We start from the raw sequence: 15,845 nt of genomic DNA on the forward strand, positions 1-15,845 counted from the left end.
AAAAGGGAAGAGGTTGGGCGGAGAGCAGAAGACAGTCAACAGATGTAAACTTTGACTCCTGGCCTCTCTCCAGAGGCAGCAGTAATCTTAATGGTCTTGCTACGTGCAGAGCGTGAGGGTTGGTTGGCCAATAGTCTGCTAGCGTCCCCCCCCCCCCCCCGTCCCCCCCCCCCCTCACTGCTCAGGAGGCCATAAAATGTGTAAATATATTCGTCTTCGCCATGCAGGAAGAGTGTGTTCGTGCAGACATGATGCGAGAGGAGGGTGCAATGGCCAAAGGTGTGAGATGGCTGATATTTGGCACAGCCCGGAGGCAGCAACATCCCCTCGTCTTAACACGGAGCAGGGCTCAGGCTTAAAGCCTTAAACCATTACAGGAAACACTCCGGCACATGCTTAATTATGGACCTGTGGGGGTGTGCCAAGTAGGGGGCTGTGCTCAAATACGGTTGCCAAACTCAACTGTCAGATGAAAAGCACCGGTGGGTATATGGACATAGACAATAAAAAAAAATTGCTTCAAGTGATAAGCATTTACTAAATCCAGTTTTTGGCTTTTTCTGCCTTTATTGATAGATTGATAGTAGACTGACAGGAAATGCGGAGAGAGATGGGGGGGGGAAGACACGCACGCGGTAAAGGCCGTCGGGATCGGGAGTCGAACCCGCGGCACGCCGCCCGTCAGGCTGGCTCAGCAGCCCAAACGGTTGAGCTAACTGCCCCCAGGCCCAGTTTAGATAATTTCCGTGTCAGGCACTAATCAAGTGTTGAACCCGTCTACCTTTCATGTGATCCAGTCCCTGACCTCCCAAGAGAGCGTTAGACAACAGAGTTAACTCAGACATGAACTCAGAGACCTTCTGAACACACCGACTGCCAACAAACAACGTATGTCTACGTATTACGCAATCTGTCCTATCCAACGCGTGACTGCTGTGGACGTCTGGTGTTTTCAGTGATTACGCTAGACTAGACTGTACACAACCACTGGTACGTGTACCTGTGCTGGTACGCGGGACATGTCCCACTGGTACGTGTACCTGTGCTGGTACGCGGGACATGTCCCACTGGTACGTGTACCTGTGCTGGTACGCGGGACATGTCCCACTGGTACGTGTACCTGTGCTGGTACGCGGGACATGTCCCACTGGTACGTGTACCTGTGCTGGTACGCGGGACATGTCCCACTGGTACGCGAGGAGGGAATCCCATACCGTGCATCACCAGGATCAATGATATGGTCAATGACGATGAAATAACTTTATGTTGTGATATGATAATCCATTCTGACCTGAGATCAGATTCATACGAGGTTTCCCGCCGGACACACACTGGTCTGATGAACCCATTCTGACCTGAGATCAGATTCTAAAAATGTCAGTCGCTCTTCGATTTTTCAAAAATAGCAGACCTACAAGCTCGTATCGCGCCACTCGGTGGTGCGATATGAGCTTGTAGATCTGCTATTTTTAAATAGCTAAAGCATAACATGATGCTGACACCAAAATGGGATAATATAGCAGCGGGTTAGGCTACTTGAGGCCAGTCAACTGTTTCTAGGAGACAGATACACCCAGAAATGAACCGGAAGTTATTATTTTTGCCAGGTGCTTGAAAAGCGCCTGGACTACATTTGCACCCACCGCTACTGACGACTGTAAAGGCAACTTTCGTGATGACCTAGTCATGTTTGCCTGCATCCTAGCTACCTTACTAGCGACCTAGTCCTGATTGGCTGCCTCCTGTCCTAAGCCAATGATAGTCTGAACGGCATAAAAACCCATACTCTGAACGCAACAGAGGTTAATGTTATGAGCCAACTGGAGCTAGACGACAACCATAACAAAACACAGTGAGTGAACCAACAAAAGAATGTCGGAAAGGAACGAAAACGGGCGCTACAAGAGCTTGTTGCACCTGGCAGTTATGACTGAGTCATTCTCGTTTTACTCAATATGTTATCAGATTTAGAAATACATTTATTTCTGATTTTAATTTTTCTTTAAATTAGGGTAATTACGGTACGGATCTCACTCATTTAAGCCCTGCAACGGACAAGAAGTCCAGCCCCGGTTTCCGCTAAAGCCCGACAAGGTTCTGCAATATAATAAGCCTGAGTCCGACAAATGAATGTAATGTCTCTCGGTCGTGCTCTGCAGCACACAACTATATATATACGTGCTCACTGCTCACTCACGCTGATACACGCAACCACAGAACATGTCCCAAACGCTGAGGGTCCGTGTGTGCATCGCCTTGTCCACATCGCTCTAGTATAAATAGCTGATCTGCAAGCTCACAACACATCGCAGCCGCAAGTCCATGACACGTTATGAACTTGTAGATCTGCCATTTTCTGCATGCAGAAACTTGCAGGATATGAGACGTTCAGAGACGTTTGCCTTCACTATAAAAGCGTATCAGCTTTAAAGTTGTAGTGAAAGAATGTTTTAGTCCATTTTAGTCCATATCCGTGGTCATCATATGGGCATACCTAACAATGGATGCCAAATAAAATGGCAAATTCTCATTTTTATATCAAAAGTCCATAACAATCTTTTTTGAATTAGTTCCTGAAGTAATAGAGAGTATGCGCGTGACATCATCATCAAACCCGGAAGTTATGCAGGAACGCCTACTGAGTGGCAAAAAACTACTTCCTGGCCTTGACAACCCATGCATCCAAACAGAAAAGTCCTATCTGATTGCATTAAACAACGTTAAACAATGCTGAGAGAGAAAAAATGAATCTGGATTTTATTTTTAGGCAAAATCAAACAGCCTTAAATGGATCCTAAAACCTCAAATGGATCCATTTGGTTACACTTGTACACACTCCTTAAAGTTAAATTAATTAACATGTTTTACTGTGCATGAATCCTGACAATGCTGATCCCTTTCCTATAAATTATACCATATCACATTATAAAAGGTTTTGCTATCACTTATAAAGAGCTGCAGAATATTCCTTCCCTTCCCATAAATAACTACCAATTATGCAGGAAATACTGGCGGGATGAATTCATAGGACTGGGTTTAACCAACCAATGAATCATCAGCACTTTTTCCTCAATGGAAGATAAGAGGCGTCAGAAGCCTGGAGGATTTCCTTTGACCTCTGACCTTTCTCCCTGTCTGTGCCTCCTTTCCTCTTGCTTATGTGTCCTTCCGCGTTCCTTGGTGGCCCTCATTAGGAGGCTGACCCCCCTAGCCACGCCATTTGTTTACATTCCAAAGAACCCGCTTTAGAGGCCAACTGGCATTCACACAGCGGAGAGTTAACAGAATGAATGAATGAATGAGGGCAATGACAGAGAGAGAGAGAGAACAGGAAGAGCAAAGCATACTTTTAGGTGCCAATGAGTCACACAGAATGTTAGTTTTTGCAGGAGGCTTGTAAAGCCCCCCATCTAGAAATGCTTCTGTTCCAGACTCAGACGGATTCAATTTGACATTGGGTCAGGATGTGAAAGTGAAAGCTTTCTCAGCGATGGGATGCATTACTTTGCCAGGGATGGAATGGACAACAAACAGCACAATAGAGCCGTAGCCTGGACTCCCCATGAAGAGCCTCCTAGAATCTGCAGTTGTGTTGAACATACAATTGTTTTTTGCTCAGTTTATGAAGTTAATCTTCACATTTTAGTGTCTTGCTTTGTACGAAGAATGTACGTTTTGTACATGATATATTGCGTCAGCTATACGTTAAGAGGTATAATTGACAGATAATTTCCCAACGTTGCATCGCAAATGTGAAGCTATTGACATGTGTCGGCAATAAGAATTGGTAGTAAAATGTTACGCTATGAAGCAATCTATAAAATGTCAGCAAAAATGAGCAAGACTCACAGTGGCGACATTTGTTTCACAAGCTGGTCCATGTTTTGTCAGGCTGCATGGAGGCTGTCGTCTTCTCTACTGACATACTGAATAATACAGTAGGCGGGCTATAGACCGGATATAATCGCTGAGCAATGAATTTAATAGAAACCAGGTTTTCTGAAGGTGACGCAAGGTTAGCTACACTAAGTGTGACTTGCGCTAAAAGACACGGCCAGGATCATAGCGTTTCACTTCATGCCATGATACGAACAAACTTGTAGTATTTTTGAAAAATCGTGAACATTTGTGCAAATCTTTGAATATATCTTCTTATTTTAAAGCGAAACTTTTTAACTAAAATATCTGCTTTTTTGGGCGCCCCTGGAACAAAATATTTTGAGATGGGGGTCCGCGGCCAAATACATCATTTTGGGGGTCCTTGACATGAACAAGTTTGAGAATCACGGATATAGAAACATACGTATTTCATAAAAATGTTTGTGGATTTAGAAGACATTTGTAAGAATCGGCGTTGGGGTGTAACGATATACAGCAACTGCATCGATTTAAATGTCACTGATTCAACTACGTCGATATACAAACATAATCATATCGTTCTGCAATGCAAATAATCAATTTCATCAATAGAAAAAGGAGAAAGAGGGGTTAAATTACTTTTCCATTCCATATCGCTACACTTGGTCTATCGATAAATGTGTGTAATCAGTCACTCTGTGTTCATGTCAAGGTGCAAGTTTGTCCAAACTAGTCCTTACCCGTTCAAATATATTAACACCAAATGATGTACAGTGTGACGTACAGCGATATAATGGATACAAATATTGATGTATGTATTTTGAGGTGTAATCAGTCTGCTGTAATCAGTCTGCTTGTCCTACAACAGTCCTACAGTCATTAGTCCAACAAGTAGCCTTGCCGAGCCATGAGGGCCTATAGGGGCAGGAGCCTATCTCCTGTTTCTGTAGCGTGAGGCAGCTTGATGTACAAGTACACCCCCTGGACATGACGCTAGTATGTCGCAGGGACAATCCAACCCTTGATGCTGAGTATCAAGCAGGGAGGCACTGGGTCCCATTTTTACAGTCTTTGGTATGACCCGGCCGGGGATCGAACCCCGACCTCCCAGTCTCAGGGCGGACACTCTAACAACAAGGCCACTGAGCTGGTCTCCTGGCATGTGCTGTGGGTTAAATCTCACCGTGGCGTCCACGTGTGGTTATAGTTAGGTTAGGGTTTTGGGTAGGGTCTCGGACTCATGACTGTTGGCATGTATAATGGACCCGCAAGTAGTACAGGAAAAGTGCAGTGTGGTTGGCTACACAAGTGGCTCCCCCACATTTGTGGCACCCCCTATGGATGAAAATGGAATTGCTTTGGGCTCTCCGTTGATTAAACCACCCTCGACATGTGAATACAATTTGGGGTGGATTGGACATTCTGTTCGTGATTCGTGTAATTTTTGGTAAAACAGCTAACTTTGGAAGCCGATTACAGCCGAACGATATGGACTATGGAAATTCTGCCTGTGGTGTTTTACTTTTAATCAGATAGGTCCAGAGATCATGTGTACCGATATTTGTGAGATTTGCACAAAATCTGTAGGTGGAAGAGCAAAAAGTGTTTTTTGAAGAGAAGTCAAAATGGCGGAGAATCTATCCTGCCGCAAATGGGCGCGGCCTACACAGGGATATTTTGATTGTACGACCTACGGTGCAAGAGTTATAAAGCTAAATGTAAAGTGGGCTGTTATAGCACCACCATGAGGCTGACTGATGTAATTATTACATTAATTTTAATAATTATTATGAACCTCCCCTCCAAGTGTAACTGTATCTCTGACGGTTTCTGAGAGAAATAGACTTGATGTGAGTTTTCGCATTGTCCCACATGTATGGTAAGTCGATGGGAAAGTTTAATTCAGTTATAAAGTAATTATGAATTAATAATTTGGGAAATTGAAATAATATTATGGTCAATGCCTGTGTGAAAAGTCAAGAGCGGTTGGTGCATCCAGTGAGGAGCTATGAGTCTACGACAGCGTTTCAGACATTCAGACATTGAGTGAATTATAGTCAGATGTGTTCAAATACAATGTCCATGTATTTGACACAGAATCCCTGTGCTTACTTATTTATATCCATAATAAAGTGTTCCTTTAAAAAAAACCTTCACTATCCACACATTTTCTTTGCCAAATACTGTAGTTACTGTATCGATTTTAACCCATTCTGGGCGGGAACCCCTTTTGGTGTTTTAACTAAGCATTATGTTATACTTTAGCTATTGAAAAATAGCAGATCTACAAGCTCATGGCGCGCTACGAGCTTGTAGCTCTGCTATTTTTGAAGAATCGAAGAACGACTGACATAGAAACACAGCCTTTTCAGAAAACTGTTATTTTCAAACGGACATTTTTAGAATCTGATCTCAGATCAAAATGGGTTAAATCATTGAAATCGTCATGAATGAACCAATAAAGTCCATGTATCGTATCGCAAACCATGTATTTAATTGTGATGTGTATCGTGTCGCTGTTAAACTGTATCGTTACAAGCTGCTGAAGCTGGGCATATTGCTAAAAAGAATTAACTGTACCAACCTAAATCTAAAATCATAAAACATCCTCAACCTGTGCTGACAGGACCATTTGGCCTCTAGACATTTCTGACAGTAATGTAATGTCATCAGTTCAAATTCAGTAAGCATATTGAATTATTGATGTAGCATTGAATGTGGGAAGGACAAAGGGAAAGCTCTGAGGGCACTGCTTAACGGAAAAGATGCTTATCCAAACATGAGTAGAAACAGTTGGGACAGAGACCGTACACAGGCAGTGCTGGGGAGTGTGGGAAACGTGACAGTTTGAGCCCGGCCTGGTATAGCCTGCTGTTTTATCAGTAAGATAGGGAGGGATGCAGCCAACCCAGGAACTCCCTGTGTAAATTATTGACCTAGTTTATTCTTTTCTTTTGACAGACAGACAAAGAAACAATAGAAAAGATACAGTCTGTACTAGTACTGTACATCACAGGACAAATACACGGGTCGGCAAGGTAACACCGGTAAGATTCTCTAGTACAGGGCCGGGTATTTTAACCCATTTAGGCCTGACGTCGAAATAAAACAAGTCTTCTGAAAGAATATATATTCAAAGATTTGTGCCGTATTTTCACGATTTTTCAAAAATAACAGACCTACACAAGCTCGTAGCGCGCCACTTGTAGATCTGCTAGGTTTCAATAGCTAAAGTATAACATAATGCTTAGTTAAAACACCAAAAGGGGTTCCCGTCTAGATCTGTGCAATTTGAAACACTGAGAAAAAGATATCACGTTATATAAAACAAAAGATAAAACAATAAAGTGCACATGAGTTGAACTGGGTGGGCTGCTAAAAGGCATCCAATGAAATCACAGCTTACAACTGAGATCCACACAGAGGCCTCTGGTTTCCTCTCTTCGATTGGTTAAGTGTAAAGAAGGAAGAAACTAAGGAAATCACTCGGGACGAGGAGGCTTATTTCCAACCCAAGAGGTGTGTTTCATCTTATTCACTCTCCTGTGCTAAGCACAGTGGAAGAATTGTATTCATTGATCAATTATATTCTTGATTAGTGTGCAATAGTTAATCTAATCAAACCAATAGATTTAATCAATTATAACAAATAACTGATCATCAAAAACATACATTATCGATCAATAATCAATCCCTTGATTCCCTAGTTTGGGCATGTCATAGGCAAAACATTAAACAACAACTTAACAAATATTGAACATTGCATATAAGCTCACAAGTCACAATGCATTGAGATGTGAACTTGTAGATTTCAAATCAATATTTTTTTTGCATTACACTGTTGTACAGCAAATTATAAAATAGGATTAATCGAATTGATCAAAGGATATATTAAAAAATACAAAATATATTTATATAATATTTAAGAAACTTCAACGAATCTAAAAACGTTATCAATTATAGAATCATTTCTAAAGGACGTTCGGGTGGCGTAGTGGTAAAGGTACCTGCCCACAACCGGAGCCTACAGTATAGGTGTTTGAATCCACTATGGTGAGTCAGAGGAGGGGAGCCGGGTGTGGGGGGGGGGGAGGGTCATATTTGTCACTGCACAACACATGCCATGACCTCGACCTTGATGTCATGGTGATATTTGTCCAAGCATACTTCCACGGGCTGTGTACACCTGTCCCCAGGAGTGTTGACCGGTGGGGGGGGGGGCTCCTCACTGGGAGGTGAGACAGTAGGCTACATGTTAATGCAATCTGTCGGTGAGCACTTATAACATAGTTGAACAACAATAATGAGACAGACACCATTCAGAGTTTCAGGGTATTGGAATAGAATGTATTCGAATACGGGGACAGCAGTGAAGCGTTACAATGGAACACCGTACTGACCCAACACATCTCAGTCAGACTTCAGCTTAAGTACATTATTACCCCCCCCCCCCCCCCCAGGGGTAGGTGGGTCCTAACACTGCCAATGAGAGACCCCTCCACACAAGTCACAGGTCAAATGTCAATGGGAACAGAAAACAGCTTCTCATGGCTTAACAGCTTCTCATGGCTTGGTTTATGACGTCCTTAAATATACAACTCAGGTATCCCACATTTCCTTGACAGCTACAACAGCAGTGACGTGTTGACCGGTGGGAGGAGGGACTCCAGCAGTGACTGACACATACGGTAGGTAGTGTACAGGGAGGAATTCATTGGCATAACAAATACAATACAAATACAATTGGCTATACTCTAATAATTAAGATAATTGTTGCAAAAATAGGGCGGCCATGTGGCACAAGTCATGTGCATGGCGGGTCGTCTTGCTACAGACAGAACCAGAGGCCCGGTGTACTGTACCGCTACAACACTGCCTCATTAATAAAAAGGAGACAAAGACAACAAGCTCGTTGAAGCGTGCGTCACATCAAACGTTGTTGTCTTGTCTCTAGTCTACCACAGAGAGTGAGGTCAAGTGAAGTCGTGAGATCAGCTGGGTGAAAGGTGTGAAAAGGTTGCTGAATGCCGCTCTCTGGGCTCACTGCAGTCGACTGGTAAAGGTGCCAATAATAGAGGGTATGAGCGTGACATCATCATCAAACCAGGAAGTTATGCAGGAATGCCTACGTACTGAGTGGCAAAATCAAACCCGGAAGTTATGCAGGAATGCCTACGTACTGAGTGGCAAAAAAATACTTTCTGGCCTTGACAGCCCATACATCCAAACAGAAAAGTCCTGTCTGATTGCATTAAACAACATTAAACTCACTTTGCATGTTGCTTTGCCACTCGATTTGCCATTCACTTTTTGCATGAGCAAAACGATAAATACCACCACTGTACTTACCTGCAGCACAGTGCACACACATCCATCATATCAATTTGCTTCAGCTATTGAGCTAATATCTAGACTATTAACAAACAGCTGGAAGGAATTCACAAGCTTTGTGCTCCGGCAAGTCATCCAGTCATCAAACATCATCATCATCATCATTTTTAAACGTTCGCTCTGAAAGAATATATATTCAAAGATTTGTGCCACATTTGTATGATTTTTCAAAAATCTACAAGCTTGTAGATCTGCTATTTTTCAATAGCTAAAGTATAACATAATGCTTAGTTAAAACACCAAAAGGGGTTCCCGCCCCGAATGGGTTAATAGATCAGTGTTTCTCAACCTTTTTTGTCCCGGGGCACACTTTTCATAGCCTAAAAATCTCGGGCACACCTAGATATATGGTGTGTGTATATACTGTATATATACACCGGTGTATATATATATATATATATATAGTAAATATATATATTATATATAATATATATATATATATATATATATATATATATATATATATGAACCCAATATACTTTTAAAAACACACATGACAGCACTCGTCAAATAACTTTAAAGAGAAAGAAAAGGACAGAGACAGTGCCTCAGTTTCACCAATTTATTTTTGAAAACTCATACAAAATGTAGCACACATGTTCAATTTGTCAATGCAAAGTAATACTTAAATAAAATAAAAGTTGTAAAAACAAGAACAAAAATCTTTTGCCACAATACAATGGTCTTAAACTTGAGCACTTTTGTACAAAGAAAATCGTAAAAAATAATTGATAAAAACAAAAGTAAATATGTTTGACAGGTAGTTTGCAAAACAGGTCATTCTCTCTGATCAAGTCACCATCCGCGTCACAATCAATGAATCTCACGTTTGCCAACAGCTGTGCGTGTCCACTTATATCTGTTGATTCATTTTATCAGCTTCAGTTTACTCGGATGTCGGAACCTTGCCGCTGTTTTCAAACTTGAATCCTTGAAGTCCTTGAAACCTTGAAGTGGATGAATCAACAGATATAAGTGGACACGCACAGCTGTTGGCAAACGTGAGATTCATTGATTGTGACGCGGATGGTGACTTCAGAGAGAATTACCTGTTTTGCAAACTACCTGTCAAACATATTTACTTTTCTTTTTATCAATTATTTTTTACGATTTTCTTTGTACAAAAGTGCTCAAGTTTAAGACCATTGTATTGTGGCAAAAGATTTTTGTTCTTGTTTTTACAACTTTTATTTAAGTATTACTTTGCATTGACAAATTGAACATGTGTGTGCTACATTTTGTATGAGTTTTCAAAAATAAATTGGTGAAACTGAGGCACTGTCTCTGTCCTTTTCTTTCGCTTTAAAGTTATTTGACGAGTGCTGTCATGTGTTTTTAAAAGGTTGGGTTCATATATATATATATATATATATATTATATATAATATATATATATATACACCGGTATATATACAGTATATACACACACCATATATCTAGGTGTGCCCCGAGATTTTTAGGCTATGAAAAGTGTGCCCCGGGACAAAAAAGGTTGAGAAACACTGACCTAGTCAATCTATGCTGTATCCATTCATTGTCCCATCAGTTTGTTGTCTTACGACAGTGAAAACAAAGTGAAAGGTATCTAATTTAGTATATCGTTGCTGTCGGGAGGAAACCTCATAACTCAATTTTTAAGGTTTTTGATAAATCAGTGCTATTGATTGAACACCCTTTACGTCTGTGTGTTGTTTAGAAAGTATTGAACCAATGGAAAGTAGTAATTCCGACGGAGCATTTAATAGTCCTAGTCATAGTGAGTAAAAAAAACAATGTTGTTTATCCATGCATTTGCTCATTAAGCACTATATTTTCTGGAGTTCCACACACACACACCTGTGTGTCTATGTACCGCCATTACCACCTTCATTGCGACGAAAGTGCCCCCACCCCGTCCTTGCAAGGCTAAACAGAGAGCTCTGCCACACACCACTGCTATCAACGGATGACAACCAACAGCGCTGTCTCGGTTGTCGAGCAACACCGCACACACACACACACACACACACACACACACACACACACACACACACACACAGTGTGTGAGGGCCTTAAAATCACAGTCACTGATATACTATTACTTAACGATCAGTGATAGTAGTTTCAGACCCATGCAACAATCACGCTTCACGTTCAAAACGTTGCCACATAATGCTGGTGGTGTTGATTGAGTTTGGCCTTGATATTGTGGCCTTGAACTTGAAGTATTCTAACGTTGGGTTTGGCAGCATGAAGCACTGCATGTAGAATTACAATAATTTCTGTTGTATTGTTGTGCTCTCATAAATCACCCTGGCGGAACCTTGAAGGGTAGTAGCCATGATTGTTTTTGTCACTTTGTAAGGGCCGATTCATACTCCTATTTTACCGCTGTTTCGGCATTGTAGTGCCGAAATGATTTCGGCTTGTCAGAAATTTTCAGTAGCACAGAAGAGCCGACTTTAGGACGGTACCCGCCGCCCCGAACATCAAATGACGTCACATTGTAGGCTCTACAGAGCCGAACCAACTTAAATAGGAGTATGAATCGGCCCTAAGTTTGTAGTAAGCGGTTGCTTTAGGCAGGTATTCTGTCCTATCTCAGGCGTTGGCTATGCCCTCATCCTGATTCTGCTGTCTTCTTTCAGTCAGATCTACAGCTGCAGTCAGTCAAAACAGGAGACCTCTTTCTCAAGGATGCACCTGGAACGTGGCCAGGGACTGCCTGGAGAACCATGGCATTAGTAAACAGGGACAGTCATATGCTGGAATTTTGAATCGACTATTGCCATTATAGCAGTCAGTTTTACTACTGACCCACTGTTCTTATTGTGCCCACTGAGACAGACATATTTATAAGACAATCACAATTGCATGTACGTGTACGTATGTCACAGTGATCCACTTACATACCAATTAAGATTCTCGGGACAATTAAGCATATGTTTTGAACATAAATTGCAATCATTTTTAAAGCCATTTTGGGAGGTCTGCTGTGACTGCTGTGATACCAATTTACCAAATAGCTTCTGGTCTATCAGTATCCGCAAGACTGTGACCCATCTGTGTTATTATTAAAAAATAAATAAAAGTGTTTGCCTTGCATTGCATAAGACGTTAACGTTACTTGTAAGAATCGACTGAATCCTACAGCCATAATTGCATACTATAGTGGCTTGTTGTAGCAGTCAGGGAGCTGTCATCACATGACTCTTGCTTAATACTTACATGATTCTAGAAATTGTAGGTCAAATGTCAGTTTTCTTAAGAAAGCAGAAATCTCTCTATCAGGAAGTTATGCAGGAATGCCTACGTACTGAGTGGCAAAAAAATACTTTCTGGCCTTGACAGCCCATACATCCAAACAGAAAAGTCCTGTCTGATTGCATTAAACAACATTAAACTCACTTTGCATGTTGCTTTGCCACTCGATTTGCCATTCACTTTCACCCTCAATAATTTAATAAAGCTTGACATTCGCTAAACAAGAAATACATGATACATGATGCCTGCAGGCTTCACTGCGGTGCGGGGCTTGCAGCATCGATACTGTACAATCACAATATCACATGAATCACAAATCACTGTCAGAAACTGACAAACCATAGCAGCAGGGGACTTACTGGACAGGACAGACACATGGCTAGATGTTAAACGCATTGCCTACTGTGTATTTATTTATATTTACTTTTCATTTTATCAATTATTTTTTACGATTTTCTTTGTACAAAAGTGCTCAAGTTTAAGACCATTGTATTGTGGCAAAAGATTTTTGTTCTTGTTTTTACAACTCCTTTTTTTATTTAGAAGTATTACTTTGCATTGACAAATTGAACATGTGTGCTACATTTTGTATGAGTTTTCAAAAATAAATTGGTGAAACTGAGGCACTGTCTCTGTCCTTTTCTTTCTCTTTAAAGTTATTTGACGAGTGCTGTCATGTGTGTTTTTAAAAGTATATTGGGTTCATATATATATATATATATATATATATATATATTATATATATATATATATATATATACACACCGGTATATATACAGTATATACACACACCATATATCTAGGTGTGCCCCGAGATTTTCAGGCTATGAAAAGTGTGCCCCGGGACTAAAAAGGTTGAGAAACACTGCTCTACAGAGCCGAACCGACTTAAATAGGAGTATGAATCGGCCCTAAGTTTGTAGTAAGCGGTTGCTTTAGGCAGGTATTCTGTCCTATCTCAGGCGTTGGCTATGCCCTCATCCTGATTCTGCTGTCTTCTTTCAGTCAGATCTACAGCTGCAGTCAGTCAAAACAGGAGACCTCTTTCTCAAGGACGCACCTGGAACGTGGCCAGGGACTGCCTGGAGAACCATGGCATTAGTAAACAGGGACAGTCATATGCTGGAATTTTGAATCGACTATTGCCATTATAGCAGTCAGTTTTACTACTGACCCACTGTTCTTATTGTGCCCACTGAGACAGACATATTTATAAGACAATCACAATTGCATGTACGTGTACGTATGTCACAGTGATCCACTTACATACCAATTAAGATTCTCGGGACAATTAAGCATATGTTTTGAACATAAATTGCAATCATTTTTAAGGCCATTTTGAGAGGTCTGCTGTGACTGCTGTGATACCAATTTACCAAATAGCTTCTGGTCTATCAGTATCCGCAAGACTGTGACCCATCTGTGTTATTTAGTTTGTATTAAAAAATAAATAAAAGTGTTTGCCTTGCATTGCATAAGACGTTAACGTTACTTGTAAGGATCGACTGAATCCTACAGCCATAATTGCATACTATAGTGGCTTGTTGTAGCAGTCAGGGAGCTGTCGTCACATGACTGACTTCCTCTTGCTTAATACTTACGCCAGCGCTCCACTGGGCGCGTCTGTGTCTGCGTCGCGTCTGCGTCGCGTCTCTGTCAGTGTCGGGAATTTTCCCTTTTAATCAATGGAGGGTGGCTCCACTGCCCGCGTTGCGTTCGGTGACAAAAAAATTGCCCCGGTTCGTTTTTTGACGCACGCACGCGTTGACAGCAACATAAAAGAATGTTGCTGACGCGCAGTTTTCAAAGGCCCGCGGTGGAGCACCTCTAGCGTGACGTTGACGTTGTCAATGACACGAGCAGGACGCGACGGAGACGCGACGCGCCCAGTGGAGCCAAATGTAGGTCAAATGTCAGTTTTCTTAAGAAAGCAGAAATCTCTCCGACTAGAGACACCTGCCAGTAAAGTGATGTCATTGACACTGTTATGATAGTTATGCTAATATCACCGCCCTCTTCACTAGGATTGGGTATGTTTTGGCACTGTTATGTTAGTTATGCTAATATCACCGCACTCAGGCACCTTGTTGTCATAAGAGAACATTTTGAAACAAGCAAAAACTATATTTTCACATTCAGTTTTACTACTGACCCACTGTTCTTATTGTGCCCACTGAGACAGACATATTTATAAGACAATCACAATTGCATGTACGTGTACGTATGTCACAGTGATCCACAGACTGTACAATTACATACCAATTAAGATTCTCGGGACAATTAAGCATATGTTTTGAACATAAATTGCAATCATTTTTAAAGCCATTTTGGGAGGTCTGCTGTGACTGCTGTGATACCAATTTACCAAATAGCTTCTGGTCTATCAGTATCCGCAAGACTGCGACCCATCTGTGTTATTTAGTTTGTATTAAAAAATAAATAAAAGTGTTTGCCTTGCATTGCATAAGACGTTAACGTTACTTGTAAGAATCGACTGAATCCTACAGCCATAATTGCATACTATAGTGGCTTGTTGTAGCAGTCAGGGAGCTGTCATCACATGACTGACTTCCTCTTGCTTAATACTTACATGATTCTAGAAATTGTAGGTCAAATGTCAGTTTTCTTAAGAAAGCAGAAATCTCTCCGACTAGAGACACCTGCCAGTAAAGTGATGTCATTGACACTGTTATGTTAGTTATGCTAATATCACCGCACTCTTCACTAGGATTGGGTATGTTTTGGGTGGTGGGTGGTGGGGGTCAGGCACCTTGTTGTCATAAGAGAACATTTTGAAACAAGCAAAAACTATATTTTCACATTTTAACCTTCAACCTATGACTATGATGTACAGCAGTCAGTGGTTCCCAAAATGTGGTGCGTGCACCCCAATGTGGTGCGAGCACCTTCTAGGGGGTGTGCGACATGAAAAGGTGGTGCTATGGTTTTATTTTAAATATATTAACATATTATGCCAATATATGGCAAGTATATGCAGAATATAGCCTAAGCTGCTTATACAGTATATGCCATATTCAAGTTCATATTATGTGCATGTGTGTGTGTATATATATATATATATATATATATATATATATATATATATATATATATATATATATAGCTTATGCAATTAATATTTGCAATTAATATGTGCGTCAGCTAGGTCAGGAGGTAACAGGGGGTGCATGGCCAAAAAGATTTGGGAACCGCTGATGTACAGTATAACTTGATGGGGATCATCTCAGGACATCGTTTAACATATTGTAATATTAATATTTCATGCCAACTACTACTTTATGCTAGGGCTGCACGAGATGGAATGGAAAATGGGCCGGGAGTGACTCAGACCAG

This window comes from Protomyctophum parallelum, assembly GCF_964188405.1.
Source record: "Protomyctophum parallelum genome assembly, chromosome: 10".
NCBI classification, from domain to species: Eukaryota; Metazoa; Chordata; class Actinopteri; order Myctophiformes; family Myctophidae; genus Protomyctophum; species Protomyctophum parallelum.